This window comes from Poromitra crassiceps (genome assembly GCF_964638095.1).
Source record: "Poromitra crassiceps genome assembly, chromosome: 2".
NCBI lineage: Eukaryota > Metazoa > Chordata > Actinopteri > Beryciformes > Melamphaidae > Poromitra > Poromitra crassiceps.
The window spans coordinates 93,223,871-93,236,643 of record NC_139624.1 but is presented as its reverse complement, the minus strand read 5'-3'; positions in this window follow the sequence as shown (position 1 = coordinate 93,236,643).

Genomic DNA, 12,773 nt, shown 5'->3' with positions numbered 1-12,773 from the left:
TCCACTCTGATAAATATTGTCAGCGATGGGAATGGAGCGGCTTGCGAAAACGTTATTGGGAAAATACTCATTAGCATTTCCCCCGCAAGGCACCAGTCGGCATTTAAGAGCACTATAGTAAATAAAAGGATATTGATTTGCCTAAATTAATGCCTGGCCTAACCTTCAAGAGTCCATGGATTGAGGGTGTGCATGGTGTTAAATGATTGCATTAATATCAGCCTTGTGATACAGTCAGACATGCTGTGCTGTACATAATGTTATTGCCGGTGGTTAGGCTCACCAGTACCTGAGTAAACTTTGTTTTATGACTTAGGAGAAGAGACTCACAGGAAAGCTGCGAGTTGGCAGAAAACTTGACAGTTTCTCGACCTCTATTTTACTTACAAAATTGCTGACTTTGACCTGTACTTGCTGCAGTGTGGTTTTATAGGTCCATGTGGGACCAGGCTTGTAAACAGAAGATGAGACAATAAATTCCTACACTGTGAAACCGTCAAGCGATTCAGTTGCGGCTGTTGTGATGCTCCAGGTTATACAAAACCTGAAAATATGGCTCAGTGGAAGGAGGGCAGGAGTCTTTGACAAGCCCCAGTGTAAAAACTTTTTTGCGGGGGTTGATTGTTTCTGTCTTAAATCAATGATGCCCTTACAAAACCGCAGAGGTCACTCCCTACCTGCCGCTTGTCTCTTTTCAAATCGTACACTTGTTTCTTCAAAACGTATGTTTCTGGCATCCACAATATCAATGTTAATTTGAAACAAAATGTCTGCAAAATACGTTTCTAAAACATGGCATTTTACTACTATAATCTTAACATCAATTTGAAACATTAATTTGAAAACCTATAGTTGCCTTTCCAACATTAAACACAAATAAAAACCACTTTGGATACAGTATGTGCAAGTAAAACTACTTTGGTTATGTTTAGACAACAAAGCAACTTAGTTAAGATTACGGGCCCCTATCTTCCGACAGGCACTATCCCCTAATAGCGCTTGCCTGAAGTCACGGAAGATAGCATTCGACTTTTGCACTGTGCTGCGCTGCACGGAGATTACAGGTGCGCTCCGAGAGCGCGAGGTATTTGTGCGTAAAAGGTCCTTTTCAAAGCTCTTACTTACTTAATCCTCTTCGTGCTCGATAGCACATAAGGTCTTTACCAACGAACGCCAATGCTGCCTGTCTGCTGCCCAATGCTGCACTTGGCCCCAGGTCCATCCCAGTTGTTTCATTTCCTTTTCCACAGATCTTCTCCATGTCTCTTTGGGTCGGCCTCGTTTTCTTTTTCCAGGTGGTGTCCATCTCATGGCCACCCTTGGGATAGCACTTGGGTCCATTCTGCAAACATGTCCGATCCATATCGGTTTCAAAGCTTTTAACGCAAAGTAATTGCGCGCTGCTGACGATAGGGTAATGCCATCTATCACCACATTTTAGCGCTGAAACGCCTGCTTTGGCTTGTGGCAGCCAATGCCCAGTACAATTATCACAGGCATGCGCTTGTGTCCGCCCCCAATTTGCATTGCGCACGGCATTAAACGAGCGCAAACGCTAAATTAGCACTTTTGGGAAGATAGAGGCCACGGTCTCTTGCTTGTGAGATGGGGACGCCACTTCAACATGATGAGTCTGTGATGAGTAGAACATTAATATTCACGTATATCTAGAAATCTGATACGCAACATATTTAGGTTCAGAAGTGTTCATATTGTACATTTGTATTCCTCCGCCAACAAGTCAACTTCCAGTCTACATCCATGTCTGTCCAGACTCATACTTTGAAACCCATGGCGCGGTGTGGCAAATCAGCCTTATGGCACTTCAGGCAATCGGCTAATCGTTTTTAACAACGAAAATGGTCCTACCCCGAAACCACCCACATCCCCCCACCCACTCCCCCTACCTACCCCTCAAACCCCAACTCTCTATGACCCTCCTATCCCTAGCTACAGCCCCTTTCCCCAAGCTATACCCCCTTCCCTCACCATAGCCCTTCCCACCACCCACATCCCCTATGCACTCACCCTACCCACCCCTCAAACCATGATTCCCTACAACCACTCTTATCCTTAGCTATGGCCCATTTCCCCTAGGCTCACCCCCTTACTGATCACGCTGCTTCCTCCCACCACCCATATTCCCCTAGCCATCCCCCAACCCACCCCTCGAACCACAACTCTACGACTTTCCTATCCCTAGCTATGGCCCCTTTTACCTAGCCCCGCTTGATGGAACAGACATGCGGTCACAATGACCTTCTTGAACTTTGGCCTTTGACCACCAAAATATAATAAGTTCATCCTTGAGTCCAAGTGGATGTTAGAGCAACATTTGAAGAAATTCCATCAAGGCGTTCCTGAGATATTGTGTTTAACGAGCATGAAATAGGCGGTCCTGAGGTCACAGTGACCTTGAACTTTGACTTTTGACCACCAAAATCTAATTCAAGATTCAAGATTTTTATTGTCACTCCATGGTACAAGTATCACGTGTGAAATTCTTGTGCTGTGGACTCTGTTTACAACATAGTACAAATGTAGGGCACATGAGTGCAAAAACAACGAGAGACACAACAGGCAATAAGGCAGTATAGTGATAAGACAATCAGAGACAGTGGCATATTCACTGCACATAGTTGCACATGTCCTGTGCATACTTTAGCCATGCTTAAACATTTTAAATTCGGCGTATTTGACATATAGGTGCAAATAGCATATTCCTTATTAAACATACAATTAAACTTGGCATTTTAAATTCGGCGTATTTGACATACGGGTGCAAATAGCATATTCCTTATTAAACATACAGTTAAACATTAGACATACGTAATGGTAGCAGCTACAGTACGGTACAGTACGGCTACTACACTATTTGTGTATGTTAAGGAGTCTCGTGGCCTGCGGGAAGAAACTGTTCCTCAAGCGATTTGTGCGTGCTTTTGGAACCCTGTTGTTGTGGTAATCAGTTCATCCTTGAGTCCAAGTAGATGTTTGAGCCAATTTCCCCCCCAATATTTTATTTTTCAATTTTCAGAAGATGAAGAACAAACAAGAACAACAAATAAACTCAGACACGGAAAAAGAAAATACACATAATCAACATTACTACATTACAACGTGGTGCTACCAGGGTGTCTATGTGCTGTAAAAGATGTGCATAAAATCCCCCGCAAGGAGTCCATGAGAAATAAGTTGGGCAAGATACTCGCCTTCTCTAACCTCGTCCAAATAGGCCATAAATGGGTCCCAAATATTTTCAAACTTCCTAAAGCCACTTCTTAACATGCAGTGGAATCCGTATTATAACCTGCACCTAGCCGGTTGGCCTGCATGTTAAACAACAATTAGCCGGCCTATGCGCACTCCCGCGACTCCGTATCTTATCTACCTCGACCACCGGTATAAGATCCGCTTCCACGCAATCGTAGCTCATGTTTAACAGTGGCAGGTCATTATCCGCATATCCGTAGTGGGCAGGTGTGGCTCTTCGTGACTCACTTCACGTTCACTAGTTTATTAATTAATGAATCGTTCGGGCAATCGCTTATATCAACGAGCAAACTCACGGTTTCCTCAAGTGCTGCTGATAAAAATCGCAAGTTTGCTTTGCACATGCGGAGCGCTGATCATGAAGAAACTGCCACAAGCGTATTGCGAGAATTCTCGCAGCGACAGAGAAGTCCTCTGCAGGTTGTAAAGCTTATTATTATGTCCGTTAATTTAGCCACTAATATCAACATCATTTCAGCATAAATAACCTACTAGAACCTCAATTGATTTGCCATGGAGTATTTAATGGGCAGCTTTCATTTATTTGTCTGAACACTTTATGGAGCGCATCGTCTCAAAGCTCACAACACGCAACAAGGGATTTCGTTCTCAGATGTAGGCTACAGGTAACACAATATTCTTACCTTTTGCCCTTCAGTTGAAAGTAAAGCAAATATTCTCATGTTGTGAAGTAGGCTATAAGTCCGTTCTGAAAGCGAGTTGGATGCCCGCGTGTCAACCAGCTGCAGTCCCTCGTCATCGTGTCAATATAGACCGCTTCAGAAAATATATAGGCTATAAAGTTTGTCTCATCTCTGGCTTGTTGCAGGTAGGCAACTTCTTAATTTAGATTATCTTTCAAGTTATTTAATTTCATGTTCTTCGATGCAAAGAGACATTTAATGTAGGCCCGCCAGTGTTCTTTAGGCTTAATTAAACGGGAATATATGACAAACTCAGTTCACAAAGTGTGTCGAGTTCATTCACTATAATAAAATACATTTGTTGGATAATAGCTTTTGTTTTTTGTGCTTTATTGTTTAATCTTAATGGGTCTGCAAACCCGAACCGAATTAATTAATTAAATAAGGAGCGGTGTGCGTGCAGCTCCTCCCTTTGCGCAGACCGCACCACAGTGAATAGTTAGAAAATTATTTGGAAATCTATAAATGATTTAAAATTTAGATTTCGTTTGCTAAGAATTATACAATAATGTGTTATGTATTTATGAAATGATCAGGCTACATCTATCTTTTTTCAATAGGCTACATTTTGACTGGGCCGGTAATTATTCTATAAGGCCGGAATTCTGGAATGTTGCGGCTCAATTGGCCGGCCAGAAAAAATGCTAGTGGAATCCCTGGTTTGGTTACAAATTCGCTAAAGCTGTTTCCTATCACATTTCTTTTTTTCGATAGGCCTACATGCTACCGCGCCGCCGATTAATATGTTTCTCCGCAAATGCGACGATGTTTTGCGAGACACCGGTTCTGCATGAGGACTGCCCCCAGAAAGCAGGCCCGCCCACAACACTCATGATTGGTTCTCCGATGCAAGGCTTCATACAGCGCCACGTAACGTTATGCAAAGATTTAAATAATAATATTCTCAGTCTTACAGGAGTGAAACGGATTAAGACTGAGGGCTGAGTCTACAGGCTCACTGCTGATCATAACATTCTGTGCTGCTGTGTTCTTGCTCAAGACTCTGGTACTGTACAAGTTTCTTACAGACTGTTACTGTGTTTTAAGAAACTTGATAGTTTAGTTTGTTGGCGTCCAACACGTTTAGGCCAGGCTCTGTTATTTTTGTTGTTTGGTTTTTGTTAAACTCTTCAGTCTCAGCAAAGACTTAAAAACTGCTTCTGCCTCTGTCATCTCTGCATTTGGGTCCACACTCACAGCGTTACAGTATGATCAGCCAAAACATGGACCCAGCAGAAACAGACGTTTTGATGATGCAGCGGCTGCTTGCTGCTATGGCCAAATATTCCACCACCACCATCCAGCAGCCATCAGTGGCATCATCACCAACACCGGATTACCATCCCAGTCCTCAGCAGCAGCCGGCATTTCTGGGTAAGCGACAGCAGCTGATCTCAAAGCTAGCTAGCCCCCAGCTGGTCTCGCTTCCTGTGTTGCGGGAGCCACCGGTTCCTGCCCCCCGCAGACTTCCTGTTCCTGTGCTGCAGGGACCACCGGTTCTGGCACCCCGCAAGCTTCCTGTGTTGCGGGAGCCACCGGTTCCTGCACCCCGCAAGCTTCCTGTGCTATGGGAGCCACCGGTTCCTGCGCATCGCGGACTTCCTGTTCCTGTGCTACGGGAGCTACCGGTTCCTGCGCCCCGCAGACTTCCTGTTCCTGTGCTGCGGGAGCCACCGGTTCCGGCACCCCGTAGACTTCCTGTTCCTGTGCTGCAGGGGCCACCGGTTCCGGCACCCCGCAAGCTTCCTGTTCCTGTGGTGCGGGAACTTCCGGTTCCTGTGCTGTGTGTGCCACTGGTCCCGCCGTCTCGCAGGTACTCTGGTCTTTTATCTCCCAGCTCCAGCCATGGTCCTCCGCCTCCTGGCTCCGGTCCTGGCCTTCCGCCTCATGGTTCCGGTCCTGGCCTTCCGCCTCCTGGCTCCGGTACTGGTCCTCCGCCTCCTGGCTCCAGTCCTGGCCTTCCGCCTCCTGGCTCCGGTCCTGGCCTTCCGCCTCCTGGCTCCGGTCCTGGCGTTCCGCCTCCTGGCTCCGGTCTTGGCGTTCCGCCTCCTGGCTCCGGTCCTGGCATTCCGCCTCCTGGCTCTGGTCCGGGTCTTCCGCCTCCTGGCTCCGGTCCTAGCCTTCAGCCTCCTGGCTCTGGTCCTGGCATTCCACCTCCTGGCTCCGGTCCGGGCCTTCCGCCTCCTGGCTCCGGTCCTGGCGTTCCGCCTCCTGGCTCCGGTCCTGACGTTCCGCCTCCTGGCTCCGGTCCTGGCGTTCCGCCTCCTGGCTCCGGTCCTGGCGTTCCGCCTCCTGGCTCCGGTCCTGGTCTTCCTCCAGGGTCTGGTGGTTTTCCTGGCCATCCCCCTGACCTTCTCTGTCGGCCTGGCAGTCCGCCTGGCCGTCCGCCAGACGGCCTGGGCCAGCCCCCAGGTCGTCCACCTGAGGTTGCCGGCTCCGCCCTTTCCTCATCCGGGTCTCTGGTTCCTGTGTTTTGATTGCACAGCGACCAAAGATTGTGCAGCAGGAAGAGCTCTCTGTGGGAGTTCCCTGAACCTACAAATCACTCACTTTTTTATCAACTTAATAAACTAAAAATGTACTTAAAGTAGTCAACTTAAATTTAAAGACCGCACAGTAACATCAATGCTGATTCGGTTCCACAGTGCTGTTAGATATGGTGAGGGGAGGCAGTGCTGGGGGGCTCCTCCTGAAGTCCACTATCATCTCTACGGTTTTGAGCGTGTTCAGCTCCAGGTTGTTCTGACTGCACCAGAGGGTCAGCTGTTCAACCTCCCATCTGTATGCAGACTCGTCACCGTCCTTGATGAGGCCGATGACCGTTGTGTATTCTGCAAACTTCAGGAGTTTGACAGATGGGTCCAGGAAAGCTGTAGTTCCTCGAAGGGCTACTTGAGGCTGGCTCCAAAAAAGAGTCGTTCCCCGTTCACCTCCATGTTGAAATGCCCAATTTTACAACAGGATTAAACATATTTCCAGCCTAGTTCAAAACACGGTTTTGGTCTCTATAGCTAATTTCACCTTTCATGACAACTGTACAGGTGAATTTTTATATCCAGTAACTCACTCGTTTAGAGTAAAATAGATGATAGAAAATACTATGAGCCCTATCTTACGCCCAGTGCAAGGGCAATGACAAAATCTTTACTAGTTTTGAGCACTCAAAATCTCCCTTTCTTCTTTTAATGACCACTGGGTCAGTACGTCAGAGACCACTGGGTCAGTACATCAGAGACCACTGGGTCCGTACATCAGAGGACATGTTTTAGCCACCCAGTGGTAATTAACACGTTCACTGCCAATGACGTGTTGATACGTAAAAAAAAATCCAACGGTTGACTGTCGATTTTTTTTTTTGACGGTGCTACGTGGATCAATGCCCCCCGCGTCTCCTATGGAGATATTGGAAGTATTGAATGTGTATAATCTATTTTACCGACCAGCTAGGTGGCGACGGTCCTCTCCCGACAGAGATAAAGTCAACCAAAAGCAGCCGCCTCCCGCGGCTGCTTCCTCCATTCTCAAGGAAATGGCTTGGCGATTTTACAGTCAGAAACGAACGAGCCTCATTCTCATACTGTAGGCGGGGACGCTTTCGCGCTGCTGCGGTGGGGGGTTCCAGAAATGGACTGTGTGGGCAGCATAAAGCCTAGAGTCGCACGGGGCTTCATCGGGGCTCTCAAACCCAAGAGACGAGTGAGACCTATCCACACTCGCTGCCAGGGAGGGAGGCTGCTCAAACTCGCTGCCAGGGAGGGAGGCTGCTCAAACTCCCAGCAGCAGAGCACTCGCTTGTGACAAACGCAGGCTGAAAGCCACTAGACACGCCCACGGAGGGAGGAGTTGAAGGAGAGGGCGTTCGGAACTATATTGTTTGGATGTCTGATCTCTCACTGATGCCAAAAATAAATGGTTAAAGTGACTGTTCTGCCTGTTTGATTGAATTTCACAAAACTGCGATTATCTCAGCTTTCACTCTCAGACGCTAAAACCATGCTGTACTCAACGGCTAATATCTACATAACTACTAACTCTACAAACTAACTCTTTTAGACAGAGAAAGCACACATTCTATTAGTACTTTTGTGAACTTTGTGTTGACAAACTCCAAGCAGAAAAGAATCCTCGGCTCTTGTAAAATGAGCCAGAATCCTCAAAAAAACGGCTTGGCAAAAGCTACCTACAGCAAAAAAAAAACGGCTGGCAGTCAATGTGTTAATACGTCAAAAAAAAAAAAAAAAAAAATTGACGGTGGGACGTGGATCAACGCCCCCCACGTCTCCTATAAAAATATTGGAGCCACCGAACGTGTACAACCCATTCCACCGACCCACTAAGTGGCGACAGTGCTCTCCAAACTAGAAAAAGCCGAGCCAAAACTGCAGGGGAACGCGCGAGGAAACCATTATCATACTGTAAAATGGATTGGCGAAAACGCTTTCGCTTTCGCGCATTATCGCGCTGGGAGCTGGCGGTGGGGGATTGCAAATTTGCATAATATATTATGCGTGCAACACACTTTGAAACACGGCAGAAAGCCCACAATCGCACGCAGCTTCATTGCAGCTGAGCTCACTACCGAAACGACTCATGCAGACTCGCCCAAAGAGCAGCCGCCAGCAGCCAGGCAGCACAGACAGGCAGAGCCTCGCTTGTGACAAACGCTGCAAAGCCACTAGAGACACACCCACGGAGGGAGGAGTTTGAAGGAGAGGGGGGTTTCCTGCTGCTATGGAGGAAATTACTGTTCAAAACTATTGTTTAGATGTCTGACGTCTTACGCCAAAAATAAATGGTTAAAGTGACTGTTCTATCGAATTTCACAAAAAGCCATTTATCTCAGAATAAATTTTCAGACGCTGAAACCATGCTGTATTCTACTGCTAATGCCTACATAACTACTAACTCTACAAACTAACTCTTTTAGACAGAGAAAGCACACATTCTATTAGTTCTTTTGAGATCATTTGTGTTCACAAAATCTTAGCAGAAAAGAATCCTCGGCTCTTGAAAGATGAGCCAGAATCCTCAAAAAAAAAACTTGGCAGAACCTACCTACAGTATTGAAAAAACGGCTGGCAGTGAATGTGTTAAAAGAAAAGAAAAGGGAGATTTTGAGTGCTAGAAACTAATAAAGATTTTGCACTAGCCTTTGCACTGGGCGTAAGATATGGCCCTATGTTTTTCATGTGATTGACAGGTGGCCTGTCCAGTGATTGCGCTGCTTGCCGATCGCGGACCAATAGCAGGCAGTGCTGCACCTCTGGGAAACCCCTGGTCTTGTGTCGTCTCGAGCTGTGCAAGAACCCCAAGATGGCAACGGCCACACTAGGCTTCAAAACGCGAGTCCAAATACCAATGGGTGATGCTGACTCTGTCCATATTTAGATTTAGATGGTCTATGGATGAAATGGGATGAAACTATGTAAAAGGATACAGCCACCAGACTTTATTTTGTTCAGATGGTATGTATGGCTCATTCCTCCCAATAACAGATCCCAGGTTCAATCAGAGGGGAGCCAATTATTGTATCCACCGAGGCCCTTATGGAAGTACAGACACACTGCTAAGGGTGAAAGCACACAGAAGATTAGAGTGAGAAGAGAAACGACCGTTAGAGGTGGCTCTGTGGGTGAGAGCGAAAAATGTTTACACTGTGTCCTATCACTATCATGTTGCCCCTAGCTACAAAAGTATGTAATTTGCACCCCCCCCCCCCCCCAAATCGATGATACATTGGGAGTGGTCATACATTTAGAAGATATGAGTCAGGCCGTAGATCCGTCTACACTCCAACAGTCATCAATCTATAGCCACACACACCCAGTCCTGCCAAAGGGATGGGACACTGCTTCATTAATTTGTGACATAATCCAGGCTCAAAGAAGCTGCTATGAATGGGTAATTGAAGTGTGTGTGTGTGTGTGTGTGTGTGTGTGTCTGTGTTTGTGTGTGTGTGTGTGTGTGTGTGTGTGTGTTTTCCATCACGTTAAAGCCACAAAATCACACCTCGAGATAAACTGTGTGTAACGGGCTCCAGAGTCACACTCTCTTATGCTGCCAGTTTGTGTGTGTGTGCACCGCATGATTCCATCCATCAGTCTAATTACACATCAATCCTGTTAATTCTTCATTATCATTAACCTTGGCAGTCTCCCCTAAGAACACAGCCATCTGTTAATGCCTTCAAAACTTACCATTTGAGTATGCGTACCAACACATCCTCATACGGAAACGACAGGATAAGTCGATTTCCAATGACTCTCAAAACTACATATATGAGCCAAATGCTGTGTGCAGGTGATACACCTTGCCTGGGACATGGTTAATTGGAAAGCGTAACATTGGATAATTGGTCAGTCACTCGCTCTTGGGCTCTAGGAAACTCCTTGGCATTCCAGCGCGACTCAGCCATTGCCGAGTGCCCACATTCGGGCGGTAGTTGAGGAGCAGGATTGGGAGACAAATCGTGATTCTTTTAACGGCCCATTCCGTAAGATTTGGGAAGAAATAAATATGCACCAAGTGTTTTTTTATTACGAATGAGTGAATGCTCTGTAACGTAACTTAAAAATGAGCACAGCACCTCTCTGGGTTCAGCCCCTACAAAGCTATGCCTGCAGCCTTCTGCTCCTCACGGGTAGAGATTTCCCGGAAAATCTGGCGGATGTGACGTTCTGCGCGTTCACGAGTGCTCTCAGCACTTCAGCCAGTAAATACACCAACAAAGAAGAAGGCTAACACAGGCTAAGGTTAGCTAGCTAATGCAGTCAATGAACATCAGCAAACAACCAACAAAACAGTCCAGTAAAAAGTCCACACAGAAAAAGAAAAAAGATGTATCTAGTAAAGCCCGTCTGGCTAAACAGCATCCATGTGATCGACGTTGGGGGGGGACTAGAGTGTTTTCGGTGCATGGAGGGACCTTAGGGACATGTTAGCTTGTTGTATTAGCTGCTGTGATATTGTGGTTTTGGCCGGCTAATAACGTTGCCGTCTTGTGTGGATAATGTAACAGTCATAAATATGCCTAACGTTACTACCATTATGCTTATGGAACATTGTTTGACTGCAGTAACAGATCTGCTCTGCAGCTGTCTATTATAATGTTAGCTTGCTTGCTAACGCGGCTAACTAATATAGATAATCGATTACCACCCAGAAGCTCCACTAATAACGTTACCGTCTTGTGTGGATAATGCCTAACGTTACTACCGTTATGCTTATGGAACATTGTTTGACTGTTCCGTTTGGTCACGTCCAGCTCACATCAGCCCCAGGCATTAGACTGTATGATAATAGGGGGAGCAGGCAGTTAGCTCCGGGCTCATGCTAACATTAGTATCCACTTCCCCGCAGCCAACGCAAGCCAACGTCTGCTACAGTAATTCGTCCAGAATCCTTACCAGCCGTCTCGAGGCTGATCTGGCCAATAAATGGTCCAGGTTGCCGTTTTCAAGTGACTAAATAAAAGCAACACAGAGAGGGAGTGGGAGAGAGAACCGCACATACAGCAGTGCACCTGAACAGTCAGCCTGTACCTGTCTTTATGTCAAAAGTATTAAAAGTAAAAGTGTGACTCAACTCAATTAATGTGCTGAAGGCAATTAAAGACTCATTACAATTAAACTCAATTAAATAATAAAACTACTGACTAATTAACAATAACACAACAAACAGGCAACATCACCCGACAAGAAAAGAGGTCACCCCAGGAACAGCTGGAGAAGAGGTGTGCAGGCAGAAATGTCTGGGAGCAGGCTCAATTGGGGAGAACAGGGAAGAACCGCCAACCACCGACATTTTGTCAATAGCCTATGCTCCCTTGAGGAGCAAAGGCCTTAAGTCAAATCAGAAGTAGAGAATTCCACTGAAAAACAATGCAGATTTATTTTGCACAAAATCTCACAATCCTAAAAACTTTATGGAAAAAAACAATGTTTTGCAGGCATTCATTTACCGTAATTAATTAATTTCAGTTATTGAGAGTTGATTTGAGTTCAGTCGTGGACCAGTGATGTCATTCACAAATCACAACTTAAATCAACTCTCAATAACTGTCAAACTAAATGAATGCCTGCAAAACGGTTTACAGTTTTTGGATATGTGTGAGATTATGTGCAAAATAAATCAGCATTGTTTTTCGGTGGAGTGTCCCTTCAAGTGCTATTCTTTGCTTGTTTGTTTATGTCCATTATTTTCTCTGTGATGTAGCATCCAGGCTTCCCCACTCGAGCTTCCACATCTGCTTCACCCAGGTTTTGGTTCTGGAGCCATTCTTTGTATCAAACTAAAAAGCAAACAGAGATAAATTAGTGGCAGAGTAACACTGTTCTTTGGTCAATATTTCAACTGCCATTTGAAAAAGTGCTACACAAAAGTGACGCATGAGCTACTTTAAAAATTATTTCACTGTACTGTCTGCCCAGGGTCTAGCTGTACAAAGACCTTTCTGGCTCACAGCCCGATTGGTCCCAAGTTCCCAACACATTTTAAAATTCATCTTGAAGTTGATAAGTCAGATACTGTAAGTGGGGGCGTTAAATCGCACCTTTCTGATCCACCTTGGAACCTGGTAAAACAGCTCATCCATTCCAGACACATTACAATTTGGTAAATAAGAGTCCAAATGCAGTGACACATGCATTAGGTTCCATGGGATCATGGCATCAGCTATGTGCACAAATCATTTATTTAACAAGCCAGTCACCTTTAATTAAAACTACAGCCACCCACAGGATATGTCCATCTAGATCGTTTTGGTGTGAGTTGCTGAGTTTTGGAGACACCGGCCAT